This window comes from Chenopodium quinoa, unplaced genomic scaffold (genome assembly GCF_001683475.1).
Source record: "Chenopodium quinoa cultivar QQ74 unplaced genomic scaffold, ASM168347v1, whole genome shotgun sequence".
Lineage (NCBI taxonomy): Eukaryota > Viridiplantae > Streptophyta > Magnoliopsida > Caryophyllales > Amaranthaceae > Chenopodium > Chenopodium quinoa.
In genome coordinates, this window is record NW_018743175.1 from 4,622,978 (window position 1) to 4,640,845 (window position 17,868).

A 17,868-nucleotide genomic window follows, 5' to 3' on the forward strand; every position below is an offset into this window, starting at 1 on the left:
TTCAATTTTTCTTCTTCAAGTACCCTTTTTATCATTCAATTTTTCTATGAGCTCAATTTTTTTTTATATGTTTTATTTGTTTTAAAAAAATATTTTATTGTTAGTTTTGGTATGAAAAATATAAACAAACTAGTTTAGGACCCGTGCCATGCACGGTCTATTTAAAAATTATTCAAAAATTAACAAAACATACACATAAAATATAAAGCCCGTGAACAAACAAAAAGTTGACGTAATGTAATGTTGCAATGACCATTTTATTATTGTTAATAATAAAGTATTTATCAAGAAAAAAAATCATTAAAGAAATAAATTAAAACACAAAAACATAGAGAGAAAGAATAATGTTGAATTGCACATGTGTTATCATTTGCTTTGCCTTTTATTTCTTTCATCTCCATTAGTTGTTCTAGAAACATGAACAATTATTATTTAATCAAGGAAGATAGCAATTGAATGAGATCGCCCGTCTACATATGATCACTGCATAAAAAGGGTAAAGATCAGTATATCTTATGTAAAATTACATAATAAAATAATTATAAAATGTACAGTTGAAAAGTTTATTAAAAAAATGATATGTCAAGATTATATAGTATATATGTAATAAAATTATTAAAAGCTATACTAAGTTAAGGTAATAACTTCTCATATAGTATAGATAGGATATACATAAAATAAATTATTAACATATTTATGAGAGATTTTTACGTTATTATATGTGTAAATCTTTGAATTGCTTAAATTATATTTAGGAATGATTGTTATACTAATTTTGCATAGCATGATAATTTACATATTTGGGGATATGTTTACATAATAGTGCATATGTGATCATGATACTTATTTTAAACAAATATCTCAAATTTCTATTATGCGGCATAAAAGTACTAAATGCCTTCTTTCATTAGATTTATGAAGGAACATGCTCTCCATGATATTATTGTATAATAATTTTTCATATTTATGTTGACCAAGAAATAAGTAAGGAAGTAAATTTAAGAAATAAATAAATTAAACTTTAAATTTACACAAAGATAAATTACGTACCTCATTATGCAAATTTTGAAACACCTCTTTGTATACTACATTGTGTGTAGTATGAGATATTTTTCCTTCTTTGTCACATATCAAAACTTTTAGTCCACTTTTCTTTGTGACTTTTGAAACCGCAACATATAGTTGACCATGAATAAATACCGGTCTTGGGAGATATAGGCCAACATGTGAAAGAGATTGAACCTGACTTTTGTTAATAGTCATTGCAAAGCAAACAACTAATGGATATTGCTTCGTTGAAATTTAAAAGGCAATTTTATGTCAGTCGGGGTTAAAAGTATGCGAGGAATAAATACCTTATGTCCAATGTTGTTTCCCAATATGATTTTAGCCTCAATTATATGGTTACCCAGTTGAGTAATCACTAACCTAGTGCCATTACATAGACCATTAGGTTGGTCTATATTTCTAAGTAACATAACTGGAACCCCAATCTTCAGTTTCAGGGTATGATTCGAAAGTCCTGAACATTTGATGCTATTTCAGAAATCCGATGTAAATCTTGATTACCCCTCACATTTCTATCTGATGCACAAATATTATTTGAGCTAAGATAAATTTTCTCTTCCCCGGGAATAATAGACAATAGATGCTCATTAACCACCTCTACACACTCATTTGTTGGCACAAGAATAACTCTCTCTTGAAAGTATTTTGCGTTATCCAAATTATATGATATGAAAGGATACACACTCTCAACAATAGATGCAACTGAACTATTAACTTCATCTTTAATCAATATGTCATCAGGAATTTTTATAATCGCCTCCCCATCATTAGGTTCTCCTTCTTCACCATCTCCAATTCTCAATATCCACTCTGAAAATTCTTTGACCTCATTAAATTCAAATGTGAACTTCCCACTTGAAGTCTCATATTTTGAGTTAATAATAGTACACGACAATAATCCCATATGTATGAAGAGTTGATGGTTGAAAATACAATATCTTATCGACTTCCTTTAGGAATAACCGGTAAAATTTGTCGAAAATCTCCACCAAAAACAACTATCTTGCCACCAAATGGTTGATCCATACTTTTTGGATTAGAAAATCTCATAATATCCCTCAGACTTCTATCTAGAGCTTCAAAACAAAACCTATGAACCATTGGAGCTTCATCCCAAATAATAAGTTTTGTCTTGATTAAAAGATTGGCCAACGGGGATCTCTGTTTAATTTCACAAGTTGTATTTTCAGTTACAATTATTGGAATTGCAAATCTAGAATGAGCAGTTCTACCTCTGGGAAGAAGAAGAGATGCAATTCCACTTGATGCAACATTAAGTACAATTTTGCCCTGACATCGTATAGCAGCAGAAAGTGTTTTCCACATGAAGGTTTTTCTTGTGCCACCATAGCCGTAAAGGAAGAAAAACACCTCCTTCATCTCCAGCAAGAGCATTCATTATTTCATCATACACCCCTTTTTGTTCATCAGTTAGACATGAAAATAGTCTTTTATGCTCTAAATCCATGGACGTTCTATCGTAACAAATTCTTCTTGAATAAGCTTATTAAGCCCATGAGAAACCAAATCATGATCTGGCAATGGCATCGGAGAAAATTGTGAAAGACTACGACCGTTACTTTGCAATAAATTCTCTATATGTGTCAAAGTGTGGTCCTTCAATTGCTCTTCACTTAACATCAAGTCTAACAAAAGTAAATTGTAATATTAGCACGGGCTGACTTTATTTGCATGCATAAAATAATTGAAGTTTTAAAAAGTAAACATGTTTGCTTACACAAAACTTATTACAGTAGCCTAGTGATATTTGAGCATAATGTTTTAATCTATTGGTAATTCAAAAAAAAAAAAAAAAATAAATAAATAAATAAATAAAAATCCACCTGGATACATGTGAAATATCATAATGGTTTAATCTATTGGTAATTCACAAAAAAAAAAAAAAAAAATAAATAAAAATAAAAATAAATAAATAAATAAAAATCCACCTGGATACATGTGAAATATCATAATGGTTTAATCTATTGGTAATTCACAAAAAATCACGTGTCCTTTATTCATGCATACATTATGTTAAGAATTGCTTATTGAATATTGCAAAAAGGATTTTTTTTTTATACTCACCAATTTTATATAGAATAATTATATGATTCTTTTTCCATATGGCCAAAGAATAATCTTTATGTATTACATCCTTAACTTAAACGTGAAATATTTGTATCTCTTGTAAATCATATATATCTAACTAATATATATTGGACTAATGAAATAAGCAAAATTTAATAACATTATTAAACAAAACCAAACAACTTAAAAACATTGGACTAATGTCGTACCAGGAATTTGAAGAATACTTCTTTGTCTAAAGTACATCATCTGCAAGGAATTTCCATATTTGCTCCCACACAAATTCGGGTCTTGACAAACTTCCTGATATTAATAAAGTCACAAATAGGGTTCTTAAATATTGTGCTGATCCCCAAAAGCTTGCTTCAGTTATACCATCAATGTATTCCTATTTATCGTCTAGTAGTCCAAGAGCATAGCAAGCTTCTTTGAATGTTGAGTACAATACACCATTGACAGATCTAATATATTCATAACATGTTGGACCTTTAACTATATTCAACAAAGAACTGATGAGGTAGTATAGCTCTCCACTTCCGGGAGGAACATAATAAATTCTTCCAATAGAAAATCTTTGATCCCTTTCCCTCCATTCCTTCCTTCCCTTTTGGTGCCACACAAATTCTGTAGGGAACTCACAATAAGTTAAATTTCTTACTTTCTGAGACTTTTTTTATTGCAATCCATCCATTTTAAAAACATTGAACTATTGATCCCCGACTTGTTTATGACGTCTTCAAGTGGCTCGTCAAATACAATACTTTGTTCATCGGGGAGATGAAAACTCAATCTTTCAACTGATGGAGTTCTATAATGAATATTGTTTGGGGTAAAAATACCCTAAACACGTGGCCCAATGGCCTAGTGACACGTGGCACCCAGCCGTTGGTCAGCAGGGCTCCAATCCTCTGCTGACACGTGTCCTCTAAACCCTAAAAGGGGAATCATCCCTTCCCCACTATAAATAGTGGAAGGACCCTCATTAATGGGGGCGGGAACATTTATTACTCACATTGAATACTCCTCATAAAAACAAACACCTACCCCGAGCAATATCAATTGCGGAATTCTCCCATTACGCGAGAAGTAACTTCAACATTACGTGCATTCTACCTCCCGTATCTTTACTAACTTGATCGTCGGAGGCGGAGCTCCTACCCCCAGGAGTCTTCGTGATTTTGCAGGCACAGGCGTCGAAGGGCATTCTTGGAATTGTAACTCTCCCGCAGGACACATCAAAAAACCCCGAAACATTTGGCGCCGTCTGTGGGGAGAGTACTTCTAAGATGACTTCTGATACTGTGTCACCGAATCAGGGCAAACGGCCTGTGGTCGAGCCTGAGGTCCAGACGGACCATGAAAGTGGAGACGAAATTGAAACATATGTGGCCCCGGATGGGTCCTTCAGAACGAAGCACACTCGTGCTAAAGATAAAAGAGAACGGGAAATCAGCCAAGCTGCTCCCAGCAACCCAGCCGGGCAACCGGCTGGAATTACCCAGACGGTGGAGGGCTCAGCTCCCGTTACAAGAAACGAACTCATGTCATTCATGAATAGTTTCAAGGGTGAGATCAAGAGCCTCATCCGGTCAGCTACTCCAAAGAAGGGTCAGCCGGCCAAGAAGCCTTCTGGAAAAAAGGCGGTCAAAGAACGAGTTCCTACCCCTCACCCAAAGCCAAAGGAGGGGGAGGGCCTAAGGTTTGACCCGAGCAGACTCCGTTTTCCTCAAGGGGAGCTGCGAAAGGCCATCCGGCACGTACAGCCGGACGGCTCCAAGAAAACATTCTCAGACGCCCGCACATTTCTCCAAGAGAAGCGAGGTCAGGCGTCTGCGTCGGCCTCAACGTCGACCTTCCCGGACAGTTTCCATGACGTCTCACACAGGCGTACGGGAACGAACCCTGGGAGCCAGACGGGCGAAGCTTCTGCCCGGTCTGGACCCAAAGTGATCCAGCCTGGCCTATTCGGCACACCGAATGGGTTGGGTGGATCCCCTTTTATGTCACCGGGTCTTTTCGGTGGGCAAGCGCAGCAGCCGTACCAACCCACGGACTGGCAGCTGCGCCTGCTAAATTTGGGGGAACAGCCAACGACGTTCTCACCCGAGATAACCCAGGCGGCACAGCCGCCTAAGATCAAGAATGTTTTGGTGGGGGCCTATGACGGCACCACCAACCCAGAAGACCATCTAATGGCCTACTCTAACCTCATGTACCTTCAGGGGTTAGATGATGCCGTCTGGTGTCGATGCTTCCCGGCTACCCTCAAGGGCATAGCCCAGCGGTGGTTTGGTAACCTACCAGCCGGTTGCATCAACAGCTTTCGAACTTTGGCGTACTTGTTTACGTCAAATTTCTCAATGAATAATCCTGCCAAAAAGACTAGCCTCGACCTAGGGGCAATACAGCAGGGCGACCGGGAGGGCCTCCGGTCATACGTCAGACGGTTCAATCTGATGAGAATTCAGATTCCAGGATTATCAGACGAAGTGGCCTATACAGACTTCTTTCGAGATCTGAAGGATGGGTCGACCTTTAAGTTTGACCTCGTCCGGAAGAGGGTTGCTACCCTCCAAGAGGCGTTAATTGAAGCTGAAGCCTATATACAGGCGACGGAGCTTTGTGCTGTCAAGCAGCCGTCAGATTCTAAAAAGTCTGACAAAAAAGAGAGCCGGCAACAGCATCAGCCGGCAAGAGAGGAAGAAAAGAGAAAAGGGGTCTGGGCAGCTGACCGATCAGGACAGCCGGCCCAGAAGATCAGGCGGAAGTCAGAACCGTATGTCCCCAAATACGAGTTCGCAAAAGATTGCTCCACCATCCTCCTGGAAATCAAAGACCGGATGTCTCTCGACAAACCGGCTGAAATGAAAAGCCCCGTGAATAAACGGGACAAGAGCAAATATTGCCAATACCACGAGGATGTCGGCCACGACACCAATGGCTGCTATAGCCTCAGGCGGCTATTGGACCGTCTGGCAGATGAGGGGGCCCTAAAATCCTACCTACCCAAGGCTAAGGGTAATACCCAGGCCAAGAAAGGGCAGGCGGCAAAAACCGGCCCAGTAAACTCCGAGACGGATGAAGAGACCATCTTCACAATAGCAGGCGGTTTTGCCGGAGGGGGTCCTACCATCCGGGGCACCAAAGACAACATCAGGAAGCTGGTCAACTCAGTGGATGAGGGCCAGGCGTCGAAAGACATCTTTCCTGAGGTCCTTATTTCTGAAAAGGAGCGGGGCAAGGTCAGGCGGCCTCATGATGACCCCATCGTCATCGAATGCAAGGTTGCCAACCAGAAGGTTGGCCGGATCCTAATAGACACCGGGAGCTCGTCTGACTTGATCAGTTATCAGTGCTTGACCAAGCTCAAGTACACATCCGGTACCATGCACCAGGCTCCTCACCCACTAGTTGGTTTTGGGGGTGGAGTAGTGCATCCGGTCGGAAGCATAGATCTTCCGATCCGGCTGGGTGAAAAGGGGCAAGGACGCCACATGGTAGTCAGGTTTTTGGTTGTGGAGGAGCTGTCCGCCTACAACATGATATTTGGCCGTCCTACCCTCAACGCATCTAAGGCTGTCATCATCCCGTCCCTCATGCTGGTCAAGTTTCAAAAGGATGATGGTACAGTCGGTGCCCTAAGCGGGGACCAGAAGACGGCAAGAGAGTGCTATCTCTCTGACGTCAAGACAACTATGGGTGCAGCCGACAAGGGTGAGCCCATAGATATTGATAACTGCGACCCAGCAGTCCCGGCTCCAAGGGCAGCCGGTAAGAAAAGAAAGGCGGACCAACTGGCACCCGTCAAAAAGGAGAAATAGCAATCACTAGCCGGGGAAAGGTCAGATGACCAACGACCTCAGCCGGCTGGTGACTGCCTTGATGTCATCCTAGATGACAGCCGTCCCGAAAGAACAGTCAAGGTCGGGACGGTAGCCTTCGAACGGTTGGGAGAAGGCTTGCTCCAGCTGCTGAAGGAATTCAAAGACATCTTTGCCTTTGAAGTGGAAGAGATGCCAGGCGTCAGCCCGGATCTTGCCGTCCACAAGCTAGCCGTAGATCCCAAAAAGCAGCCGGTTAGGCAGAAAAAGAGGGATCATGGTGGAGAAGGATCTCAAGCGGCAGCGGCTGAGGTCAAAAAGCTGTTGGATGCTGGGTTCATTAGGCAATGCTACTACCCGGATTGGGTTGCAAATGTCGTTCTAGTAAAGAAGCCGAATGGTACTTGGCGGATGTGTGTGGATTACACAGATCTGAACAAAGCATGCCCAAAAGATAGCTACCCGCTTCCAAAGATTGACAGCCTAGTCGACTCAACAGCCGGCCATGCGTTAATGAGCTTTATGGATGCTTATTCCGGCTTCCATCAAATACCCCTCTGGAAGAAAGATCAGGAGAAGACGGCTTTCGTCACTGATCAGGGGTTATTCTGCTATACGGTGATGCCGTTTGGGTTGAAGAATGCACCGGCTACATTCCAGCGCATGATAAACACCGTTTTTATCAACCAGATTGGCAGGAATGTAGAGGCGTATATCGATGACATGATAGTCAAATCCAAGCTACAGACGGATCACCTAGCAGACCTGCGAGAAACCTTCACCACACTCAGGCGGCACCGGGTCATGCTTAACCCAAAGAAATGCGTATTTGGTGTTGAGTCTGGGAAGTTTCTCGGATTCTTGATTGACCAAAGAGGCATTGAAGCTAATCCGGAAAAAATACAGGCGGTAATTGACATGAAGTCTCCCCGCACTGTAAAAGAGGTCCAGAAGTTGACCGGTTGTCTGGCGGCATTGGGGAGGTTCCTCAGCCGGTCAGGTGACAAGTGCCTCTATTTCTTCCAGGCAATCAGGAAGAGGTCAAGGTTTGAATGGGGTGAAGAAGCAGAGGCGGCATTCCAGAGGCTTAAGCAGCACTTGCATTCTTTGCCAAGGCTAGTGAGCCCCCTACCCCAGGAGGTTCTGTACATGTACCTAGCCGTCTCTGATCACGCCCTTAGTGCCGTTCTCCTCGCTGAGAGAGACGGCATTCAGCTGCCGGTGTACTTCATCAGCCATGTCCTTAAAAATGCTGAGCTCCGGTACCCCATGATCGAAAAATTTGGGTTGGCCTTATTCGTAGCAGTCAAGCGGTTGAAGCCTTATTTTTTGGCACATCCGGTTGTGGTATACACAGATCAGCCGCTCAAGCGTACGATGACTGCTATAGAGTCATCCGGTAGAATGATCAAGTGGGTTGTTGAAATACAAGGCCTTGAGATAACTTTTGAACCCAGGCGGGCAGTGAAAGGTCAGGCGTTTGCCGACTTCATTGTCGAGATGACTAGGCCGGTGCAACCGGAAAACCCTGATCAGGTCTGGAAGTTATTTGTAGACGGCAGCTCTACGGTGAACGGCTGTGGTGCAGGTGTTATCTGTCATTCCCCGGAAGGGGATAAGTTTGAATATGCACTACAGTTTAAGTTCCAAGCCTCCAACAATGAGGCAGAGTATGAAGCCCTGCTAGCCGGAATGCGCATGTGTAAGGCAGCCGGTGCAAGAAAGGTCGACGCCTGCTCAGATTCACAGCTGATCGTTAGCCAATACCTTGGTGACTACGAAGCCACCCATCCGGCTATGATCAAATATTTGCAGGCGGTCAAAGAGGAGGCTGGGTCCTTCGATGAATTTCATCTGCGACAGGTGCCCCGGTCTGAAAACAATCAGGCGGATGCCCTCTCAAAGTTGGCATCATCAGCCTCCTGTGATGCTCCTAGGACGGTCTTTTGGGAAGTCATTGAAAAACGAAGTATTCAGAATGATCCCATTGGAGTCCTGGACAGAAGTGCTACCTGGATGGATCCCATCCGGTCTTTTTTGACGGATGGTACCTTGCCGGATGACCCTTCAGAAGCATCAGCGCTCAAGAAGCGTGCTTCAAGTTTTGTTATGCATCAAGGGGAACTCCTCCGGAAGGGATACCTGCAGCCGTTTTTGAAATGCGTAACCCCGGATAGGGGGAGAGAAGTTTTGGAAGATCTGCATGCGGGGTTTTGTGCCTCGCATATTGGCGGCAGGTCCTTGGCCAGAAGAACCAGGCGGCAAGGGTACTTCTGGCCCACTCTTGAAGCGGATGCCATGGATCTAGTAAAGAGATGCGACAAGTGCCAAAAATTCGCTAAGTTGATACATCAACCGGCAACAGATCTCACGGCAATCCATAGTCCGGTTCCGTTTGCTAAATGGGGCATGGACATTTTGGGACCTTATACGCCTGCGACAGGCGGCCGCCGCTACATTCTTGTAGCAGTAGACTACTTCACCAAATGGGTTGAGGCAGAGGCGGTAAAAGGGATTAAAACGAAAGACGTGATTTCTTTCATCTGGAGAAACGTCATCACCCGGTTCGGGGTTCCAATGTCCATGGTTTTCGACAACGGACCGCAGTTCGAAACGCCTGTCCTGAAGACCTGGTTGGGAGACCAAGGAATTTCCCATTGCTTTGCATCCGTTGGCCGTCCTCAGGCAAACGGTCAAGTTGAGGCTTTTAACAAGTTGATCTCAGACGGGATAAAGAAGAAAGTAGAAAGAGCCGGTGGACTATGGGCAGAGGAATTACCTCATGTCCTTTGGGCTATCCGGACAACCGAAAAGGGGGCAACCGGTGAGACCCCATTTCTCATGACATACGGCACTGAAGAAGTTCTTCCCATTGAACATTATGAGCCTACTCTACGCATTATGTTATATGATGAAGAGGCTAACTGGGAAGCCATGCGGTTGGCATTAGACGCTCTTCCAGAGCGAAGGGGGAATGCTGCCTTGCGTCATGAGATCTACCGTCTGCGTATGACTAGAGCCTACAACAAGCAGGTTCGTAAAAGACCTTTGAAAGAAGGAGATTTTGTGCTTCGCAAAATGGAGGCAACCGGTAGGGCCAATGAACAAGGCAAATTAACCCCAAATTGGGAGGGACCCTACCGGGTCTTTGAAGAGGTACGAGACGGCACTTACCGCCTGGAAACTCCGGACGGAAGAAAGTTGCCTAGAACTTGGAATGTAGATAACCTCAAAAAATACTACTTCTAAGTGTCGTACATCTTTTGTAAATTTCCAATGATTGAGAATTACATTCCAAATTTTGTATACATTCGCCATGTCTTGTGCCTACCACAAGCGGCATTAGAAACTAATTTTTGCATCCGGTGACACCCATACGGGTGAATTCATCGAAGAGAACATCTCCCATTTGGGTGGTAAATTGTTCTAAGCGATCACACAGGCGGACAAATCCGCCTGACGATCCCTCGCACCAAAAAAAAAGGCAGGCTAGCAACCCCAAACTTGCAGCCGGCTCACTTTTTGGAAGTACCACTAAAGGCTGTTTCCAAAATTCAGTCGGTACTCAATATCGCCGCCTGACTCCCTAAGAGCAGGCCTAAAAACATTTGGTCTAGGCCATAATTCATTCAGGGGTATGCTTGCAAAAACCCAACCGGTGAATGGACATCCTAATCTGGCGTGATTCTTTTGCGAAGTCCCGACCGGTAATTCAGTATAAACCGACTGGCTCCCGAATCTAATGTTGGCACTTAGTGTATATATTCGTGCTATATCATATGGATAGCCGCCTGGCTTGCAAAGACCCAGACCGCTATCCAGGGGCAATTACCCAGACGCCATCCGGTTTGGTTTTGGGTCGGAATTTCTTCGCCTAGTTTGCGAAGACCCAGACGGCAGTGTTACCGGTGGGGTCTTCTGGGCAACCCTAGCAAATTTCTTCGCTTAGTTTGCGAAGACCCAGACGGCAGTGTTACCGGTGGGTCTTCTGGGCAACCCTAGCAAATTTCTTCGCTTAGTTTGCGAAGACCCAAACGGCAGTGTTACCGGTGGGGTCTTCTGGGCAACCCTAGCAATTACCCAGACGCCATCCGGTTTGGTTTTGGGTCGGAATTTCTTCGCCTAGTTTGCGAAGACCCAGACGGCAGTGTTACCGGTGGGGTCTTCTGGGCAACCCTAGCAAATTTCTTCGCTTAGTTTGCGAAGACCCAGACGGCAGTGTTACCGGTGGGGTCTTCTGGGCAACCCTAGCAAATTTCTTCGCTTAGTTTGCGAAGACCCAGACGGCAGTGTTACCGGTGGGGTCTTCTGGGCAACCCTAGCAAATTTCTCCGCTTAGTTTGCGAAGACCCAGACGGCAGTGTTACCGGTGGGGTCTTCTTGGCAACCCTTGCAAATTTCTTTGCTGTTTGCGAAGACCCAAGCGGTAGTGTTACCGGCGGGGTTCTTTTGGTTATCCTCTCAGAAAGATGTATAAAAAATAACAGCAAGAATTCTATCATTGAAGTGCAGAAATATTAAAAGCATTCAAAAGCCAAAGTATGAAAAGCAGAGTGCAATCAAAAGCCGACCCAGCCGGTGAAAATGTTAATATTCAAAATAAAAAATTACAGCCGAGTAGCCCATCTCATCCGGCGCTATTACAAGATAATGCAAGGCGCGCAGGCCGGGAGGTAGTTGCTACTCGAGGCGAACAGTGAGCCGGTCCTCTTCCGGTTGGTTCTGGGTTGGATCAGGGTGAGCGGCTGCGTCGGCTTCAGGAACAACTTCTTCCTCTTCAGCAGCCTCCGCCTGCCGTCGCGCAATCTCCTCCCTAACCCAAGCGTCATAGGGTCCGGGCCCCGGCTCATTCGCCTCCTCGGCCAGAATGGCAAGATCAGAATATTTGAAGGCGAGTTCCCAGATGGTGAAGTCCGCCCCCGGGTGGATGAGGGAAAACGCCCGTTGCATCCGGTTTGCACAGTCATGCTCATTCTCTTCAATGAGCCTCTCCTGCTCCGACTCCAAGGTGGCCTTGAAGTTTTTACTGGCAGCAGCCGCCTCTTTGAGCAGGCGCTCATTCTCTTTGGCAAGGCGGCCATTTTCAGTCTCCGCCTTGCTCAGCCGTTGGAGGGGCTCTTTCTGTTCCTCCAACTTTTTATTGGCATCATCCAGGGACGCCTGCAGTTGGTCAACTTGGTTTTTCAGTTGATCAATCTGCTATTGGAGGGCCTTGGTCTTCTCCGCCTGTTCCATGCGTATAGATTTAGATTCTAAGCCATGCATGTACAAAGAGTAGTCAGCAACATTATGGGCGTCATCAAGAGCCTGTTTGCTTCTCCTTACCTCTTCAGACTTGCGGGTATAAGCTCGTTTGAGCCCCTCTACGCGCAGCATAGCCTGCAAAAATACAGCCGGTTAATACTGCATATTTAAAAATGCACGTCAAGAAAATTACCGCATGGTTTTTGGAGCATACGTCGGCCAGGTCGACCAGCACCCGGTCGGCATTAAAGGAGTTGATCCCAGGGATCGCCTCCTTCTCGTCCCTGGGGACGGCTTTCAGCATGGCCCGGGCATATTGTGCCCCGTCCGGCCAGCGGGGAGAATTATCTGCACCAGAAACAGACGGTGAGAAACTCGCATATGCTCTGCCTATAGATTGCCGGCTGATTGGAGAATCCCCCGGCTGCGATCGAGACTGTGAATAAGACTTGACCCGCATGGGCAGGTCAAGCAGTGTAAGGTCGAAGTTACCTTGGCGGCCCGAACGGCCTTTAGAGGGACCGGTTGCGGTCCTCAATGGGATGGCAGAAAGCACATCCGCAGATCCAGGCCCGCCTGGGACCTTTATTGATTTGCCGCCGGTAGTTGGCCGGTCGGCTGTCTTCTGCACCTTGGATGCAGACTCTTGTTGGGTCGGCGGAGGCCTGACCTGTTTTTGAAGGGACCGGGGCATCTGCTTCCCGTCCTGTAAACGAGAAAAATATAAGTTATGGGATAAAAAGATTGAAGTCAATGAGAAGGATCAGACGGTTATACCTTCCTCGCCGCCTGGGCAGCAAGTTTTTTCTCGAGATTGGCTTTCCGGATGTCGGCAGCCGACCTAGCCGGTGTCTTCTCGGTGGGCAGCATTTTCTTGGCTTCTTCTGCAAAGGCAGGCACACGGTTAGAATAATAAACAAGCAAGGAAATAAAAGCATCCGGTTCGAAAGAAACCGGCTGAGTTCCGAATACATACGTTTTTTAAACATGCTGCTTAGACCACAAGCGGACAAGAAGCATTCGTCCCTAAAAAATTCATATTTAGGCACCCAGTTTCTAGGTACCCTTATTATCTCTCCGGATGAGAGGGTGTCAGGAACTAACTCAAAAAACCCGGAGTCAAGGATGGTCTCTCTATCATCCTCCGGGACAGGGGGCAGGCGGCACTTGGTCCCCAAGAGTTCTGGTTTCCGGTTGTAGATCCGGAATTCTCTGTTCTCTACCGTAGTTGGGGCCTTAACCAAGTAGAATCGGTGCTTCCAGTCCGACCATTTGGATGGCTTGTCCAAGGTCATAAGGTATTTGGGCTGGGTGGTTAAGGTATACCAGGCTCTCCAGCCACCTGGGCTCCTACTCAGATAATGCATATGGGAAAACGCCTCCCAGCCGGGGTTGAGGCCCTGCATCTCGCAGGCGGCGATATACCCTAAAATGTTTACCCATGAGTTGGGGGTCAATTGCCAGAGACCCAGGCCATACCCCCTAAGAATGGCCTTTATTGTGTCATGGAGGGGGAAGCGGACTCCGGCCAAGAAGGCCGCCTCGTAGCACCCGAACCAAGCGTTCGCGTTCGGTTGTCCATCCTCCCACCATATTGTTCCCAGAGCAGCCGGGATTTTTATTGTATAGTCACCCCCTAGCGGCCGCCGTTTGATAAAATCTGGCAGCGCAGCCCGCATGAGCTCGCGGTCCTTAGAGGAGACGGCGATCATGAGAGGATCGTTCCTATTATCCCAAGAAGGCCTCTCCGCCTCCTCGCTATCCTCAGATTCGGTTAAGTAGCTGCTACTGCTACTTTGAACGCGACCGGCATCAGAGCCGGCTGGGGAGTTGGAGACCTCCTTATCAGAGCCTGCCTGCTCTTTGGTCTCCTGGAGGGGAGCAGTCTCCTCATTTAAAATGCTATCACCCGGGGTGCTAGGAGCGCCCCCGGGTGAGCCTCTCTGCTCTACCTCTCCTTGCTCTACTTCACCGCCTGAAGCTGGGACCTCAGGCGGCTGCTCATCTGAGCTCCCACTTCTGTAGTTGGGATCTCTGGCAGTAGACCGGATTCTGGCCATTGTGTCCTGCACAGACACAGAGTCGGTCGATATGGGTGTTGAAAAAGGGTTGTCCCAAAGAATAGAGGCGGCAGACCCAGTTCTAGACTCAGCCGTACTAATAAACCGGCTGAGTTCACAGCTAGGTTCCGGGTATGGGTATAAGGGGTCCATCTACTTATGGGACCAATGAACAAAAATGCGAGTAAAAGACAAACGGAAATGCATGAAAAAGCTAGAAAGAATAGAGACGGTACCTAGAAGAAAATCTGGAAATTCTTTGGGATGCTTGCGAAGACGCAGGCGGTTCAAAATCCGGCTGGGTTTCTCTGATTACCCTCTCGTAAACCTTTGGCTAGCTTGCAACGACCCAGACGGTCTGTAGACCGGTTGTTCTCAACCAATATCAACTCCGAATGCTCTCAACTCTCAAATTTTCAGAAATTTGGCAAAGTTTGTAAATGAGAGCTCGGGGGGCATCTTCTCCTATTTATAGGATTTGTCCCAGAAGGTGAAGAGTCGTGACTCTTCGCCTTCTGCTTTTCCATCCTTCAAAAAGAATCTGAAGAGTTGTCAAAAAAAAAAAAAAAAAAAAAAAAAAAAAAAAAAAAAAACCTTTCACCGGCGCCACGTGGCACCCTGCCACGTCAACACCAGTGAGGGGCAACTGTTTGGGGTAAAAATACCCTAAACACGTGGCCCAATGGCCTAGTGACACGTGGCACCCAGCCGTTGGTCAGCAGGGCTCCAATCCTCTGCTGACACGTGTCCTCTACACCCTAAAAGGGGAACCATCCCTTCCCCACTATAAATAGTGGAAGGACCCTCATTAATGGGGGCGGGAACATTTATTACTCACATTGAATACTCCTCATAAAAACAAACACCTACCCCGAGCAATATCAATTGCGGAATTCTCCCATTACGCGAGAAGTAACTTCAACATTACGTGCATTCTACCTCCCGTATCTTTACTAACTTGATCGTCGGAGGCGGAGCTCCTACCCCCAGGAGTCTTCGTGATTTTGCAGGCACAGGCGTCGAAGGGCATTCTTGGAATTGTAACTCTCCCGCAGGACACATCAAAAAACCCCGAAACAAATATCATAAGCCAAAATTCTCCAAACCGCCTCACATGGAGAAATGTACCTATTTATATTTTTCCCACTTATTAAGTGATTATATAGTTATAATGAAAGTAAAATACTAAATAGATATAAACTTGGAAAAAAAAATAAAGAAATACATATCAAGTATGAATTATAAGTACAAAAACCTTGTAACTAATTATAGTGAATTTACCTGCAATCATAGTATGCTTTTATCTCATCTTTATCATGAATATTTCCATCGTCTCCACTTGTCTGACTCAGAGATGCGGTTACTCGATCATGTCCTTTGCTAATATATTTAAACAAATATTTAATAGCACGGGATTGATTGCACCACTCAACATTTATATGAGCTCCATATTTCACGAGTAATGAAGGATTATAAGGGACGACGACATACCGATTATCCAACAAAACTCCATTCTTTTCAACTGTTCTACCATTATTCCTTCTTCTATACATAGGACATCCTTAATCATCCACTGTGGTTCTCTCAATGAATTTTTTGGGAAAATGAATTGAGCACTTTCCATCTTTCATACATGGTGAGCGGATATTATGTGCACCACATGGACCATGAAACATAGAGTCTCTAACTAAGTTAAATATAAATCTGGGTATGTTTCTTGATCAGGTATTTCTGCAAAAATAACCTTATCAATGTCATCGGCATTAGGAAACTTGTCTTCTTGGCGCAAAAACAATACGATATGAGCATGAGGTAGACCACGTTTTTGAAATTCAATTGTATAGACCACTGCACATGTAATGAACTTCATTATCAATTTAATTATTAAACTAATTAATATACCTTAGAGTTAAGATAAGTGAAATGTATAGCATTATTAATTATACTATTAATTGAATTATATATTCTTATAGTGATTTGGGTTGGTATACATAATGGTGTCATATGAGCGTGATCGTTATAATATAAACTATAAAAAAATAATTCATCATTTCATCTACTTGTCTACAGTAATACTAAAAATCTTTGAATCAATTAATACTATATATGATTTCATGCATGTTTCCATTTATTCAATATAATAATAATAATTCACTTTCTCTAAGCTAATTGTATAGTCATCTCTATTAAAATATAGTAGTAATACATAATAGTAGATAATCGAAAATCTTATTGCTTGTTTCCAATTTTGCATTTACAGCTTGTAGGAATGTGTCTAATACTATTTTTTTTTGTCGTATATAATATTTTAATGGTAACAATTATTCAATAAATAGCATAAGATATTGTAATAGTGGTAACAATATTTCCAAAAAAAAAATTGACTTTAAAAAATGATGTTAATACTCACAAGCTTGTGCTTTTCCAAATATTTTTCCTTCCTTCAAATCACGAATCAACTGATCTAGTTTGATTTTGAAAATTCTACAAAGAATGTCGGGTCGGTCTTCAGGTTTAAGACCTATCTTCTGTACATATCTTAGGATTTCAGGCCATTTTGAATTGCAAGTGAAAGTGATGAACAATCAGGATATCCATACCATTTGCAAATAGCCATGGCATCTTGATAGTTTTGGGCATTATATCTATCACAACCAGTAATACTAGAAATAATGCATTAGATGATTACAATTGTTATGCCTGTACATTATATCTTGATAGTTTTCACCATTTGCTTTATGATTCATGTCTTTACGATACTTTAATAAAAAGTGCTACTACTATATTAATTTTAACTATAATTTATACGTAATATTAATGCATATTCAATATAAATTTACGATTATCACAAGATACATACCTGAAAGCATGAATTCTATTAGATACTTCATTTTCTGTATCATAAATATATAATTGTGAAAACTTTTGAGACGACCCTGTCATTGGCAATAAACTCCCTATTCGATGGTAATTCTGACCCTACAATCTAAAGGTAAATGGACCTCGTCCTCTATTCATAGATGAATCAATTTTGCCACCCATTGAAGTAAAAGCATACATCATATTATATGGTCGAGTATTCTCTTGGAAATTCTTGCTCCTAGCATCTTGATTTATATATAGGTCTCGAAGTATTTGAGGTGGATCTTGAAGCTTAGGAATTTGAACCTTTCCTTGCATGCAAGACTGAGAAAATCTTGGGTTTGTTTTTCCATCTTTCCTTGCTCTTTCTTCAAACCACATGATTGCATTACAGTATTGGTAATTATACGTTGGATCTCCGATGTCCCAATAGTCTACAAATTTGTTGAATTATAAGGACACAAATGTCATTATTTATGTCATCCTCATTAAGTTCATCATTATCATCAATGATCCTATACTCTATTATGAAAATAGTACATTAACAAACTATAAAAAATAAAAAAAAATAAAAAAAATGTAGTCAATAAGAATTAATGCTTGGCCTATACTTTCTAAGTCAAAATTTGAGTTATTTTCACCATCAATATTCATATGCCCATTGATATTATATCCAAATGATGTTGCTATTGCGTTGGGAGCCCGAATTTGAATTTCCTTGTAGA

General features: G+C 43.4%; 1 pseudogene; it reads right to left on the reverse strand.

The window, feature by feature from the left end:
• Nucleotides 1-1,014: 1,014 nt before the first annotated feature.
• Nucleotides 1,015-17,524, reverse strand: LOC110732198 (annotated as a pseudogene).
• Between the last annotated feature and the right edge of the window lie 344 nt (nucleotides 17,525-17,868).